The following is a 13,069-nucleotide window of genomic DNA, read 5'->3' on the forward strand; positions in this document are numbered from 1 at the left end:
GGCATTGTGCGGAGACAATATATTTTGGGCTGTCACTGGGAGGTTCAAGGCAAAGAGCACAACTGAGTCAATGTTGTGTGGTGAAGGACCTTTCAACTCCTGGAGTTGGGGCTGTGGACCTAGTGGGTCAGTGGGCAAGGGTCAGCGCCCAGAGGTGGTTGGGAGGAAGGGGATCAGAAGTCAGGAGAGTCTAGAATATTTATTTGCCATATGCACCTGAAATGAAATTCACTCTTGCCTCAGCTCTACAGGCACATGTAACCCAATAACATCAAGAAATATACAACGAATGATCAGTTATTATCGGTAAGAAAACCATGATAGTGTGAAGACCAAAGTAGGCAGAGCAATGTCGAGCTTACTGGTGCATAGAGGAGCTGCTTTTTTTTTTGCATTGGATTGGGGAGGGGCAGTAGTTGAGTTGGAAGGTGTTGTATTATTTGGGTTAGGGGGAATATATTCAAGGTGGGGTTTCCGTGTGGACTAGTGTGGGGGTACTGCTTTTGCTCGAGGTGGTGACAGAAGGAGAAGGGTGATTGAGAGTGAGTAAGTGAGTGAGTGTGCCGAAGAGGCTGTATGGTAAGTACAGAGATAACAGGACATGAATCTGAAGCAGGTCCCCAGTGTGGGGGCTGGGACACACCTGGGACTTCACATTGAAGCACCCACATGCATGAAGAGTGCCCGACAGCAGCCAGCATGGGTCAAATGACAGTGGAGGTCCGGGACATGCTGTAGACTTTATCCGAGCACTCCGTGTATTTTTGCCCAGAAGATCCAGATAGAAACTTGCAGGTATCAGGCAGAGTGTCAATGGTATTTTATTACATTGGAAAATGGTGCTGCAATCCAACCTGGTAGGTCCAATTCCCAGGAAAATATCACTCTGCTCTGACAATAGGTGTTCTTACCTAAAATGAAGCCCTGAAATATTGAAAAAAATAAAATCTGTAGTTTGAAGTTGTGACTGAAAAGTTGCTATTCTCTTCTTTGCTGTCTTTATCAATGGAATTGCATTGGGAACCCAAGTAGAAGGTGATAATTGATACCAAGGCAGGTATCAATGCCTTATTGGGCATTTATATGGGACATGGGATTTGGCTGAGCACCTCGCTTCAACTTTTTAATTCAACTCCTTCTCATCTCAGCTGCTACTTTATTTCTGATTTGAAACAACTTGGGAAGATCTAATTGTGAACAGGACATCCAATATTAAATGTTGACCATGCTATTAGTTTCCAGGCTCCAAAGTCATAAGCTCACTTAAGTCCGTTCCTACTGACTTTGTCAATTAGCAAACATTTCAATTAATATTTGATTATGTTTTGCAAACACCTTATATTTGTAAACACACAGAACTAGTGAGGAGATTGATCCTCCTATCAATGCCCTTGTCTCTTATTACTTCAACACCTCTTGAGGAATGAGTTACTTCGGCAGTTTGGGAACAAGTCAGCTTCAGTAGCTGAGAAATTACTTTAGAGCGTTTTTGAAGCATCAAATGGGCACAGGGAAAGTTTCCTCTTTTTCAAAATGAAAAGGCAGTGAGGGCAGGAGAATGGGGTTAGGAAGGAGCGATAGACCAGCCATGATTGAATGGTGGAGTAGACTTGATGGGCTGAATGGCCTAATTCTGCTCCTATCACTTATGGATTTATGAGCACCTGTTTGGTCTTGAAGCCTAATCTGGATGATCGCAGTGAAGTGTTGGTATTGTTGTGGTTCCATCCAGTTGTCCCCAGGAGAGTTAAATGCACGGCTGAACCCATGGTTGGCAGTGCCCTCTGGTTAGTTACGGGTGTGAGGACTAACAGCAAAAGACGGCTTGCAGGTTATATTTTGTTATTCTGCTGTATTTTAAAAGGAAATGCCTTAAAATGCCATCCTTTTTTTGGTGCACTAAACATGCTGCACATTGAACTACCACCTAAACAGATCCCCTGCAGAAATACCTTAGAAACAATGGTCTGGTAGACGACACTCAACATTGTGTATTAAAATGGGACCCGATGCCATCCTCATTAGGAAAGCTCACAGCAACTGCACCTTTGTCGCGTTCATCACCAGTAATGGCATCAGGCCGTGAAACGTCTCTTCCCCCTCTCTACATCTCTACAGGAGAGGTGCATGAAAGGCTACCTTGCAGATGAGGTGAAACACAGGGGACGGGTCAGATATCAGTCTCTTTTGCTTGTGGCCATTCACTATGTGATGGCTTGCTCCAAAGTTCTTTAGTCAGAGGGTGGTGAATCCGTGGATTTCATTGCCACTGAAGGCTGTGGAGGCCACGTCAATGAATATGTTTCAGGCAGAGATAGATAGATTCTTGATCAGTATGGGTGTCAGGGGTTATGGGGAGAAGGCAGGAGAATGGGGTTAGGAGGGAGAGATAGATCAGATATGGTTGAATGGTGGAGTAGCTTTGGTGGGCCGAATGGCCTAATTCTGCTCCTATCACTGATGACCTTATGAACTTATGAAAGTTACCCTCATATCATAGGGGGGGGGGGGGGGGGGGGGGGGGGGCACGTCTCCAAAGGTACAGGATGATCAGCAAGAGAAAGATCGCAGCATTGACTAATGTGCTCAACAATGGAGACCGGAACCTGTGATAAGGTTTTAAATATTGTGAGCAATGAAAACAGGCTGGCTGATGTTGCAAGCAAGACCTTCATGGAGATCTTTTAATTGATTACTCGTTCATGATTGCAATAATAACAATAACTTTATGTATAGAGCACTTTAAAAACAACCACAGTTGCCACAAAGTGCTGTACATGACTAATCATGGACAAAAAAAAAAAAATTATTACACGACAATAAAAACACTAGAAGAGAAAGTAAAAACAATAAAATTAAAAACAATAAAAGCACTAACACAGGAGCAAAGTGTCAAGCAATGTGAAGTGGTCCTATTTTTAGTGATTATCCATTATAAGTTGTAGATTGGACCCAGAAGTTCCAGCTTGCACAGTTAGGGGAGGAAGCACCCAACTTCCCCTCAGCTAACTATGTGCCATTCTACATTTCCTTGATCTTTGTCCCCTTTGATCCGTGTTTTCACATCTTACCCTTCCAAATTTCTGTCTCCCGCTCCCCTAACTTTGAAGTCTGAAGAAGGGTCTCGACCCAAAATGTCACCCATTCCTTTTCTCCAGAGATGCTGCCTGTGTCTATCTTTGTGGTAAACCAGCATCTGCAGTTCTTTCCTACATCCAGTGAAAGCTTGTGTCAGTGTGACATGTGTGTCTGATGCCATAGGGACGACAAATACCTGAAGGCAAACTGTGAGCAGAAGTGTCCAGGCTAATTTCCTGATGGACGTAATTTTCACCTCAAAATGTTCTTTAGTTCAATCTAACCAGCGCAAAATTATATTCCAGAGTAGTTTGCATGTGAAAAGTTTAGTTTAGAGATACATTGCGGAATCAGGCCCTTCTGCCCACCGAGTCCGCCCCAACCAGCGATCCCCGCACACTAACATTATCCTACACACACTAGAGCCAATTTACTTTTATACCAAGCCAATTAACCTACAAGCCTGTACATCGATTGAGTGTGGGAGGAAACCAAAGATCTTTGAGAAAAACCACATGGTCACGGGGAGAATGTACAAGCTCCGTACAGACAAGCACCCGTAGTCAGAATTGAACCCGGGTCTCTGTCATTGTAAGGCAACAACTCCACCGCTGTGCCACTGTGCCCCCCCATGGGCACTAATCTATCCATTCTCTAGGTTAAAATATTTAAACTTACTATTTGGTTGTTGATTGCTTTCTGGGCTGTAATCATGACTAGAGAATCTCAGTGGAATTGACTGATGACCCTAGCACTGTTCTGGCACACCACAGACCATGCATTATCCATTTCACTGCAGCCTAATGGGTGCAGTGCAACATCAAGGCAGTAGCAGCCTTGAAATGTAATGTATAACAGTTTACTCATATCATTAGGCAGACAGAAATCCTATTGAATGAAATGTTCAGAGTTACACTGTAGATTTATTTATGTAAAGACTTTACATTTCAGTCACGGTATCATTGCTGTTAACCGATTTACACCTGCACATTTTTGCTTTACAGTCTGTTTTGGAAAAGTCACAGATTGCTAATGTTTGATCACACTTCCCTGAAATACCTTGCAAAACATTTTACAATTTTGATAGGCTATGTAAACAGAAGCTGTTGATTGCCTGAGCTATAAGTGTCTGGTGCGAGTAAATCTGGCTGATTTCAGCTGCCGTTGTTCTCACGCCTCAGTAATCACAAGCGAGTACAGGTAGCACATGATGTTGTCAAGACAGCCTGCAGAGCACCTGGCTCCAGAACCATTACAATGAATGCAAATGCACGAGCAGTTTGTTCCAAACTTGCCCTTGTGGGCCTGATGAGGAGAACTTCTCTCCACTTGCCGGTGTTGACATCCCCAGCATGTGCTGACCCAGCACAGCATCTCCCCACAGCTGAAGCAGGGTCCCCACCTGAAACATCACCTATCCATGCTCTCCAGAGATGCTGCCTGACCCGCTGACTTACTCCAGCACTTTGTGTCTTTTTTTTTCCCCGACACATCTGTCTCTGCTTTTGATGCTCAGGTTCAAAACGAACCAGCGCAGATGTACCAAAGGTGTAACTGTAGACATGAAGTGATTGCATTATCATGCTGTTCATAGTCCATTTGGCACAATGCAACAGACACATGGGCCAATAGTTAAAATGATTAGAAAACAACTTCCCAATTACATCTGCATAAATACAAGTTGTGCACATTAATATATACTTAGAATGGGAGCAAAATGGTTATAAACCTGTAGATATTTGAAAATAGAAATTGGTATCTTAAATGCAGAGTCCTGGAAATGATATGCATGGTTTGGTATATCCCTCGTTGGTTTTGATGTGCTGGGAACTAGTACACATTTGAAAACAGTACCATGAATTATCCATCCAGATAATACTGGCCAGCCATGCACATAAAAATGCTCTGGTCATTACACTGACATTTGCTTAAAAATTAAATACCTTGCTGCTTCCAGACATGCTGGTTTGCTAAGCCTGGAATGAAAAAGGTTCAGCGTTCAGGAAAGGTTATGAAGAACTTGAGTCCATGACAGGTCGATCTTGTTTCGCTCATTGGCCATCAGGCTCCAGCGGAACTTGGATGACTGCCACTACAGAAAGCACCTTGAGTCATTCGGATTATACTGAGCATGTTACATGGGTGAGAAATCTACCACAACATACAAGGGATATAGATCGAGTTGCTAACAATGTTTTGCTTGCGTTCTTAGCCACAGAAGGCTGTGGAGGCCGTCAATGGATATTTTTTAAGGCAGAGATAGATAGATTCTTGATTAGTATGGGTGTCAGAGGTTATGGGGAGAAGACAGGAGAATGGGGTTAGGAGGGAGAGATAGATCAGCATTGATTGAATGGCAGAGTAGACTTAATGGGCCGAATGGCAAAATTCTGCTCCAATCACATATGACCATGTGACCTAACGTCAATTACAATCGAAACATAATAACATTATAGTTAAATCAAATGCCTCCCAGGGACCGATGCTCCATGAGGAGTTCTGATTGTGCGGTCTGAGCAGACCATGCACTGCATCTTCTGCAACATGAATGTTTAAGGGTGGCATGTGCTAATAGTCACACCATGCAGTGATTGGGATCGTGCTGTTGCAAGACCACAGCAACCCTGCAAGAGAGTTTATATCCACTCATGTGCAAGCATTGTTTGGCATTCCTCTTGGGGAAAGACATTTCTGTATTCTAGGGCAAAAATGACCATGTGTAGGAAAGAACTGCAGATGCTGGTTTAAACCAGAGACAGACACAAAAAGCTGGAGTAACTCAGCGGGTCAGACAGCATCTCTGGAGCAAAGGAATAAGTGACGTTTTGGGTCTAGACCTTGGGTCTGAAGAAGGGTCTCGCAGATATGAGCATTTTGGATTTTGTGATTGTCTGCTGAGTTAGCAGACGTCCTTTGTGGAAGCTGGAGCCCAACAGTCTCAATAACCGAAGAAAGACATAAAAAGCTGGAGTAACTCAGCGGGTCGGACAACATCTCTGGAGAAAAGGAATAGTTGACGTTTCGGGTTGAGACCCGTCTTCAGAATAACCTTGTGGCTGTGCCTATGCTGGAACCCAGTATTTCACAGTGATCAGAAGATAGAATTTAGAAGATTGAGGGGGGATCTTATAGAAACGTACAAAATTCTTAAGGGGTTGGACAGGCTAGATGCAAGAAGATTGTTCCCGATTTTGGGGAAGTCCAGAACATGGGGTCACAGTTTAAGGATAAGGGGGAAGTCTTTTAGGGCCGAGATGAGAAAAACATTTTTCACACAGAGAGTGGTGAATCTGTGGAATTCTCTGCCACAGAAGGCAGTTGAGGCCAGTTCATTGGCTAAATTTAAGAGGGAGTTAGATGTGGCCCTTGTGGCTAAAGGGATCAGGGGGTATGGAGAGAAGGCACATGCAGGATACTGAGTTGGATGATCAGCCATGATCATATTGAATGGCAGTGCAGCCTCGAAGGGCTGAATGGCCTACTACTGCACCTATTTTCTATGTTTCTATCAGACAATGAGAGCCACCTGGTATCCAGGAATTAATTAGAGACATAACACAGGCATATTGTGACTTCAACACTTGGAAATTGATTAAAACCTATCGACTTGAGAACAAACTTTGGAAGACTAAAAACCCATGAATATAACCCATCTTATTCAATTCCTTCTGCTTTGTCATCAACAATAACCATTGATTTCCATCTTGTCAGTGCTTTGTTGAGAGTCTACAGCCTTGCCAGAGGTGCTGCTTTTGGATTGAAGTGAGTCTTGCTCTGGATGTGAACTGCACATTTTTAAAGAAATGAATTGAAAGATTCAAGATGGAAACGGCCGTTCAGCCCACCAAGTCCATGCTGACCATTCACACTAGTTCCATGTTATGTCACTTTCACCTCCATGCCCTCCACATTAGGAGCAATTTCCAGAGGCCAATTAATCTACGAACCCACACATCTTTGGGATGTGAGAAGAAGATAGAGCACACACAGGAAACCCACGCAGTCACAGGTAGAACGTGCAAACTCCACATAGACAGCACCAAGGTCAGGATTGAACCTGGGTCTCTGGCACTGTGACTCAGCAGCTCTACCAGCTGTGCCACTGTGTCACCCTGTGCTGCCCATGTTTAGTGCTAGTAAAGGTAGTGATGACATTCCTGTGGTTGAGTTTTTAAATTGCCGTGAAGGAACTTGTTTGAGATTGGGGTCCGTGAAAGAAAGCTAATGCTGTTCTGTGACAAATTAACAAACCAGAACGTCTACGGCAATCAAACACCATTCTTGGTCAGCAGCAGATTTAAATAATTTAGTTCCACTACTTGCTTGCGTTCTAGGTTGCTCTGCTCATTATTAGTAGCCTCGATAAAACAATATTCCTGTCACAGTCTGCCCTCTCCTCATTCTCATCCACTTCACCTCCCAGTACTTTTCCACCGGTCCCTCCTTCTCCTCGCCTGCCACTCCCCTCTCATCTGCCTAACTCTCCTCACCTGTTGCACTCAGTTGCCTCTGATCACCTATTAACCCGGTATATAGACTCTCCTCACCGTTCACACAGTGCCAGATTGTTCTCAGCATTCATGCAAGACTCTCCAGCGATTTCCCGACTGCCTACACGGATTCGAACCTGCCTGCCCCTGACCATTCCGTCCTGTCGTCTTCCCGGATATCACCTCAGCCTTCTGTCCCCGACCTCCTGGTTTCTCTCTGCCTCTCTCCTGGGCTGTTTGGTGTATCCCTGCAACGGCTCCTCGACTTCCTGCCTGACTTTGACTATACTTTCGTCTGTCCCTCGCTGGTTTGTTTGCATCGTGTGTTGGATCTCCTGGTTACCGGATCTTCCGCTACCCCGACTACGTCTCCTGCCTGCCCCTCTTCGGAACCCTCGCTCAATCCTGAGCCTCTGTGTGAGTACGGTGTACCCATTCCTGTGTTACTACTCTGTGTTACAGTATCGTTATAAGGTTCATTACCAATTATACCTGCCTGATTCTGTGCTGCTTTTGGGTCCAAGCTATAACCGTTACAATTCCCTTGGTAGCTTAATGGTTATAATACAGAACAAAATAATTTAACAGCATAATTTCAAGATCAAGTAGTGTCAAAGCCTGCAAGGTGATATTTCGCTTGTAATCACCCCGATCAGAAAGTATTCAGAAGCAGACCGTTATAATTTAGTTTAGTTCAGAGATACAGCATGGAAACGGGCCCTTTGGCCCACCCGATCATCCATTCTATCTGACACAGCAGTGACAAATTGCAGAGGGCCAATTAACCTACAAACCCGCACGTCTTTGGGGTGTGGGAAGAAACTAGAGAACCACGTGGGTGGTCACAAGGAGAACTTGCAAACTCTGTACAAACAGCACCTGATGTCGGGGTCGAACACGGGTTTCTGGTACTGTAATGTGGATGTGGAGTGATTGCCAAAGGATTAGAACATCAGCAGATTTCCTCCAACTAACTTTACATCAATTTTTTTTTTTTTTTAAACTCTTTCACATAATTTCTTATAACATCACATCACCCCATCATCCCCAGAACAAAAAGTCAAGCATTGATTACCAATACCTGCATAATCCTCCATCCAATCCTCTTCCCATAATGGGAACATGATGAAATAGCAACCATTCAGCCATTATTTGCACGTCAGCATCAACATCAACTTTTAAATGCTTTTGACTATAATCTGCAACTTACCGTCAGCTAGTGGGAAAATGTTCAGCATGTAAAAGTTCAAATTTGCAGGTTGCTGAATTGCAGTAAAATGCTGCTATTTCAATTTCAGTCATTTATTATTAAGAGTCAACTTGAAGATGAACCAACCTCGATGCAGTTCTAATCTAATATCTTAAACTACAGCTTTATGTTTGGAAAGCATTCCTAAGACTTCTGTCAGATGCCATCAACGCTGAAGGTTATTTAAGGGCCTGTCCTACGTTCAAGACCTAATTCACGACCTTTTTCACTCGTGGACATTTTTCATTGTGTTGAAAAAAATGCCCCGACCTTCCTGATGCCACGAGTACCTACGACTAGCATCACGGACTGCTACGACCTACCTATGACCGTCTACAACCTACCTACGACCTCCTACGATCTCGTGACGACCATGCTGCGAGTATGAGACAAGGGCAAACTCAGCAGAGATCGTGAATTAGGTCATGAAAGTGGGGACAGGCCCGTTAGTTTAGAGATACACCACGGAAACAAGCGCTTCGGCCCACGGAGTCCGTACTGACCAGTGATCCCTGCACATTAACACTACCCTATACGTACCAGGGACAATTTACACTTATACCAAGCCAAATAACTTACGAACCTGTACATCTTCGGAGTGTGGGGAGAAGCCAAAAATCTCAGAGAAAACCTTTGCGGTCACGGGGAGAACGTACAAACTCCGTACAGACGGCACGCATAGTCAGGATGAAACCCGGGCCTCTACCGCTGCAAGTGTTGTAAGGCAGCAACTCTGCGCCACCAAGCCTCACTAGTTATTGATTAGTTTACTGTACATGAAATGGAACTAATGATGCTATGAAAATAATGCGTGAAATTTATGAAGGAATATAATCATTGCTTTCAGGATAGATTGGTCATTATTGGCATATAGATTGAATTTATTTTCCTGATTCAGTCAATAAACACAATTGTAATCATCTCATCACTTTAATGATGGCTCAGTGGTTTAGTGGTGCTTTATTGCCACATGTACAAGTGCTGTGACATTCTTTTTTTTGCATACATTTCAGTGACAATCTTACTATACATTAGGCACATCATACTTCAGTGTATGTTTAAGAAGGAGCTGCAGATGCTGGAAAAATCGAAGGTACATAAAAATGCTGGAGAAACTCAGCGGGTGAGGCAGCATCTATGGAGCGAAGGAATAGGTGACGTTTCAGGTCGAGACTGAAGAAGGGTCTCGATTCAAAAGGTCACCTACTCCTTCGCTCCATAGATGCTGCCTCACCCGCTGAGTTTCTCCAGCATTTCTAACATACTAAGAGTGTAAATCAGTTAACCACACTGAGTCAGACCACAACTTTCCAGGTGCCGTCTTGAACCATTTACCAAATTTTTTTTTTTTAATGTTGGAATCTTAGCTTGACCATAAATGCCTGTTGTCCTGGCAGCAGCATTGGGTTAGAGTTGCAGAGATGGCCTGGTCAGGTAATGTGTTGATGTCCTCCACCACTGCTCCGTCGCTCTGTATCAGCCGCGGCTGTTCAGTGAGTTCAGCCACTAGGGGTTGCTCCCGATCTACTTGTCCCCCAGGCTGCGTCAGGGCCTCCAGTGGCAGCTGATCCCCGCTGGCTCGACCACTCTGACACCTTGACATCGAGCCACGAACGCACAGTCTTCCACCTCGGACTGCCACCACTGTGCCTCCACGTCCCAGGGTGCCTCCACTTTGCCTCCGAGTGATGCATACATTCCACAACTTTAGGCGGGCAGCATGGTGGTTCAACACTAGAGTTGCTGATCTTACAGTGCCAGAGACCCGGGTTCAATCTTGACTACCAGTGCTGTCTGTACGGAGTTTGTACGTTCTCTCTGTGACCTGTGTGGGTTTTCTCCAGGTGCTCCAGTTTTCTCCCACTCTCCAAAGATGTACAGGTTTGTAGGTTAATTAGCTTGGTATAATTGTAAATTGTGCCTAGTAGGTGTAGGACAGTGTTAATGTGTGGGGATAGCAGGGACTCGGTGGGCCGATGTGCCTGCTTTCACATTATCTCAAAACTAAACTAAACTATTTTATCTAGGATAAATAATTTCAGTTGATAAGGGATTGCATTGATCACCAAAGTTTACTGATCTTTATCTCTCTGGACATAAAAGAAGCTACAAATGACCAGTGGTATCTCCTGTCCTCCAAGCTAGGATCACAATAATATGGAAGAATTTACAATTCATACCTGTCTTTTGCCAAAAGCGCTGTTCTTAAAATCGGCTATAAAGCCATTGGGATTTGGTGATTGTGCATCGCTTAAATTACTGAGGCAGTAATCCACAGGTCTGACCTACCGATACAATAGTTCCAGTTCAAATTGCAGTACAGCAGCTGCTAATCTGGAATTAAAAGAAAGCTTTTCATCAATAACGGTGACTGCAAAACTACAGGTTTTTGTAAAAGCCCATCTGGTTCACTAGCAGGCTGTAGATCCTTACCTGATCTGTAAGAATATCAGTTGAATCCATACAGAGACAGTTGATCGCTCTTGTCTCCAAGTCACTGGACATCGTTTGTTTGGGATGTATTTACTGGCAGTTAGTTTCACCAGAACATAATTCAAACTCCTCATAGCTCTCCGGGTGCGGTTCCAATGTCTACAATTACTTTAGTTTAGTTTAGTTTACTGTCGAGTATACCGAGGTACAGTGTTAACCAGTCAGCAGGAAGACAAAGCAAGCTGCCAAATTTGGATAATTTGCTCTCTTGAGATTGAGACTGGCTTCTTTGAACAGTGAGGTAATAACTATACCACTGTGCTATCCAACTACTCTTGTAGACAAAGAACCGCATGTTTGTTTCAAGAGCACAACTCCACAGGAAGAAACTGTTTGCTGAAGGGTCCTCAATGCTGGCAGCTGCAACAGGCAGTGCTAGCCCTGAGAAGAGGTTACCCTGACATTAGTGCTGCCCTTACCCTTACTTGGAGATGAATCTTTTAGAAGAATCTCCTTGGGTCCTAGTGGGATAAAAAAAATATCCTGGTGTGTAAATTTGAATGCTAGGCACAACAATGTAGAATCTGAGATTAACTATAGAGATGGCGGGACATTTCACCCATTGCATCTAAGGTGCATATGCCCACTCATCTCAGTAGCATGCTGACAGGGGCAGTGGAGAGGTGTGAGTTTGAAGGGTATGGAAAGTTCACAGAGTATCAGTGCAAATGGGTTAAAATCATGGTAATATTTAAGCTGTCATTTTCTTCCACAAACGTTGTTTGGTGATTTGTTGTGGGAATGCCGGCAGAATTCAATCTCCATCCAGATCCACAATGATGTTTGCTGAACAGGATTGGCATATTCTGTGGGAAATGGACATACACCAATGAACAATGCATGTCACTGTTACAATGGAGGGAAAGGAGGTGAGAATAGGGAAACATTTTGTAGTTGGCTGCTCATTTTCACACTGTGAACTATAATAAGCACATCCATCCTGAAAATATTGTTTTTATATTTGGAAAAGGAGGTGGTGCAGCGGTAGAGTTGCTGCCGCTAGAGATCCAGGTTTCATCCTATGGGTGCTGTCTGTACGGAGTTTGTACGTTCTCCCCGTGACTGCATGGGTTTTCTCCGAGAACCTCAGATTCCTCCCACACTCCAAATTGTAGGTCAATTGCCTTGATATATATGTAAACATTGTCCCTCGTGGAGGATAGTGTTAATGTACGCGGATCGCTGGTTGGTGCAGACTCGGTGGGACAAAGGGCATGTTTACGCGCCGTGTCTCTAAATTAAATTAAACAAAATCATTACCTGAAAATTTTCACCAAGTTCCACTTCTTTTAAATTCAGAGATAGCTTTTATAAAACCAAAATCACTTCAAATGAATCAAGGTAGACAAAAAATGCTGGAGAAACTCAGCGGGTGAGGCAGCATCTATGGAGAGAAAGAATAGGTGACGTTTCGGGTCAGGAAGTCTTGTGTGAAAATGAAACTTTAGCTGGATCTTGATCATCCGGACCTATCAGCTGAAGTTGCCTTTTGGTAGGATGTATAAAGAAACTGATAGGGCTCAGGGTAATATTGCAAAATATTGTTCTATGAAAATGGTGACACGGGTAGCATGGGTCAGTCCACCTAGACCTACATTATCTCCCGATTGTTAAATACTTTAACTCCCCCTCCCATTCCCACACTGGCCTTTCAGTCCTGGGCCTCCTCCACTGTAAGTGAGGCCCAACGCAAATTGGTGGAACAGCACCTCATATTTCGCTTGGGCAGCTTCCAACCCAGTGGTAAGCATTCGATTTC

At 44.0% G+C, this 13,069-nt stretch overlaps 1 protein-coding gene across 2 annotated transcripts in view; it reads left to right on the forward strand.

Annotated features, from left to right (window-relative positions):
- LOC129708599 (synaptotagmin-6-like) overlaps positions 1–13,069 on the forward strand; it is a 232,261-nt gene that overhangs the window by 138,011 nt on the left and 81,181 nt on the right. The gene's annotated exons all lie outside the window — the stretch shown is intronic.

This window comes from Leucoraja erinacea, chromosome 24, assembly GCF_028641065.1.
Source record: "Leucoraja erinacea ecotype New England chromosome 24, Leri_hhj_1, whole genome shotgun sequence".
Classification (NCBI taxonomy): domain Eukaryota; kingdom Metazoa; phylum Chordata; class Chondrichthyes; order Rajiformes; family Rajidae; genus Leucoraja; species Leucoraja erinaceus.